Source organism: Vespula pensylvanica, chromosome 20 (assembly GCF_014466175.1).
Source record: "Vespula pensylvanica isolate Volc-1 chromosome 20, ASM1446617v1, whole genome shotgun sequence".
NCBI classification, from domain to species: Eukaryota; Metazoa; Arthropoda; class Insecta; order Hymenoptera; family Vespidae; genus Vespula; species Vespula pensylvanica.
In genome coordinates, this window is record NC_057704.1 from 3,325,122 (window position 1) to 3,329,119 (window position 3,998).

Here is a 3,998-nt window from a genome sequence, read left to right on the forward strand (position 1 = left end):
AAATTTTCTAATGGAAACACATTTAACTGCTACGACTCGAAATGAGAAGAATTTTAGACTTCCTTCCGACACCCCCACCACAACTAACTCAGTCTTTTTGACAGTGTACGTATATCACTCTCAACGTATAGTACATATATTGAGGGATATTGAAACACATGGAAGGGCCCGCCTATTGTTAATTATGGTTTCTTCCTCCACTGGACGTGAACACTGTATTTATATAATGTAAATAATGAATATATAATAATCTCAGGAAGGAGTATATTATGGAAAGAGTACATTATGGAAAGAGTATATTATGGAAAGAGTATATTATGGAAAGAGTATATTATGGAAAGAGTATTTTACATTGGTTAAAGATAGAAAATATTGTTTGTTATATTGATTCTCCTGGCATTTGACTGTAAATCTGAAAATTTCAATTAAAATTTGCTTACAAAAACATCGCAATATATATTGCGTTATAACAAATAATAATCTCATCCTTAAATAAACTAATCACAGTTTTGAGGTAGTTTGATGAATATATAATTAATTAAGTACCTTTGGATTAAGTACTATAATATCAGCGCTATGTAGGTAAATTGCACTGGGTAAGGTTGGCGAAGGAAGAAAGGAGCGCGGATAGATGTTTGTAAGGCGGCGAGATGAGGAATAATTCCAATAAAAAACTCGGCTTCATTTCTCCGAGAGATAAATGGTTCCATAAGAAAATCTTGAACCTTAAGTTCCTCGACCGGGATTCGAACCCAGGATCTTTCGCTTTCCGATCGAACACTCTAACACTTGAGCTACAAAGACCTATTTTTGAACTCATATCTAAACACGTTTATATAGATAACAATGTCTTGATATGTATATTAAATTCTATATAATTTAATAAAAAATTATTTTTCTTCCATCATAATGTACCTTTATTATTTATGGCTTTTTGTATTACATATCTATTTTTTATAAATTAATTTTTAATATACGTTATATTAATGTGCTCTGTTATAAGTTATACATTTAAGTCGATTGACATTTACGAAAAGTTGCAAAAAAATCCGAGCGCTTGCTTTTGCAATTGAAGATTTGGGATTGGAGTATGTTAAAGTCATAAAAGCGTGGTTGATAATGATCTTTTATGAAGCTTATTATATGTTAGATTTTTACACATTTTAGAATTCAAAATCAAGTTATATAAAATGATCCCAAATATAGCCATTGAAATTTTATTGCTTTTGTGTAGTAATCGGAAAGCCAGGAAATGAGATTTGGTTATTGAAATTTACACGAATTCGATTACAAATTCGAATTACGAGAAGTAAATATTGACCTTGATCATCATACTAACTCTTCCTTTTCTTATCTCCTTCTTTTAACCTTATGAAACCTTCGAGAAGACTATACCTTGAATAAAATTCTTATCTCTTTCTTGTTTAACTTTTTTTTTTATTTCTTCTTGGAAAACTATATCCGAGATAAATTGCTAAGACTTTTCCAAACAGTACATTCTGAAAATATTTGTTTAATGGAATTTGTTGGAAATGTACTGGTTTTGTTTACTTCAATGATAACTCGAATCCCTTTGAATCTGATTCTCCTTCTAAATAATTATGATCGTCAATTTATACTTTTTAAAGACTTGAGAGTTTCGATAGATTTTAACTGCTTGATGACTATTCAATACCTTACGAACTTTTGAATTACTTTAAATAAACTATTATTATTATCGAGATATATTTCAGAAAATCCATAATAGCAAAGTAGCATTATTCGTTTCTTTAACTTGTAATACAAATTACGAATGCTTACATGTAGGAAATGAGAAAAAGAAATAAGATAGAAAGAGTAAGTTTATTGCTTAGGCATATTCCTTCTTCACTAATAAAATCGTATTTTGTCAATATAATGTAATATAGTATACACAAAGTATAATAGATACAAAGTAGAGGGTAGGAATTATATTTAAAGTTAAATAAGCTCTAAGACCATTTGAATAATTCACAGATTTTTCTTCATTTTACATTCAAGACGTTTCACTTTGATAATGTAATTTGTACATAAAAAAGAATCATTAGAAAGAAAGATCTAAAATTAAATAATAAAATACTCGGACTCAAGTGCAAATTTTCGAATAGTCAGATACGGGTTCCGTGTTATAATATATAATTCGAATCCGCGGATGACAGGGTAATTATTATTATTGAATTGAAATTAAACCATATCATTTTGAATATAATCTTGTTATCAAACGAATGATTCTGTTAAATTTTGTAGTGCTGTAAGATTCTATCACATGACGGTTCCTCTATGAACATAATCAAGGATTAGAAAATTATTAGTTAAGAATTGGAAAATATCGGGGATCAGAAATTATTTCGAAATTTTTATTTTTTTCTAATATATAAATTGTGTCAAGAGGATAGTTTTTTTTTTTGAATGCACTTATTTGTTTTTTTCGCTTTTTATAAGATTGCATAGAACAGAGAGAATGACCGGCTAGAATATGTAACAATCACGTTTTTCTATTTATTGTTCCCGTAGGCCTTGTTTGCAAATCGAATAGTATAAATTAATGAAAAGGTATTATTGATATAAAATCTTAGAATTACTTTAATTAACTGTATACGCGAAAACATTAAAATATAAAAAAAGAATATTAAATTATAAATACTAATTAGCATGGAGATCTTCATGCTAATTAATAGAATATTCAGATACAGAAGTTTAAATTCCATTTTAAACTATTGTAACTAGTCTTCACAATATTTTATGGAAACAAATCGAAGTGATTAAAATCAATTTTGCTGCTACCACAAGTAATTATAGTTGCTTGCCACGAAATTTTCCTCGTATATCACTGTCGGCTATAAAATCTTTCTTATATGCTACGTTCGACTAAAATTGCCAGCCACGATGTTTAGTGAAAAACGATCAGATCATGTTAAAGAACTGTAGATAAGCTGATAGAATTTACGCAAGATAATGAAATTTGTTGATTTATTAAATTCGAATCAACGACCCATAATTGGTTTTAACTTTATGATTTTCTTTTAATATAATGAATGCACCAAAGCAATCATCACAAAAATTTGCCTCCCATTTAAAAATAATATCTATCGTACAAATATATGTCAAAATAAAACCAATATTATTCAGTAAGAGTCTGCAGAATGAATACATATATAAGGTACGACATTTATTGGTAGATTAGAAACATTAGAAGATCCGTGAAGAAGGAAACCTAAACGGAAGTCATACAGATTGGGACTTTTAAAATATCAATGGAAACAGCTAATCGAATCAAATCTCCGTAAAACTAAGATTCCTATGAAATTCTGGAAACAGGCATAAGTCAGTGAATTACGAAAAGAAACGAAATAGTTTATTGGGAAAAGCGCAAATCTCCCGTAATTCAAGTAGAGAATAGAAAAGTATCAACAAACTGAATAAATAATACAGAGAATGATAATGTTGAAATTAGGAAAAGGAAAGAGAAAGAGAAAAAGAGGAGTTGTATGGAAATGTTTATTGTTTATGAGCTGTATGGATGATTATTGTTTATGAGTGAGTCAGAATACTTCCTTCGAAATAATTAAATAATCTCATGTATGTTCTTCTAGGTACTGTATCGATTCCTAGATATTGAATTAATATCTTATATATAAATTGCAAACAACTCATGGCTTGCTATGTCTGGCAGTCTAATTTTATTCTATATTTATCGCCTGGATTCAGTGCATTAATGACGAACACGTTTTTGAGTAACAATTTCTAAGCTGGGACAATAGTAGCGATATCTTTTTTTCAATCTAAGAATTTTCTTAGAAAGTGTCCAAAGATATTGTAAAGATAGATATTTTCAAGAATGCTATTTTATTTGTAAGGTTCTGCGTATGTTTTTCTTCATTCACCCTCGATATTTTCCATGCTGAAGTTTAGAAATCCGTAGGGATCCACTTAAATAGAAAATGGACAGATGGGTTCTACGATTCTCGGAACTAATATTC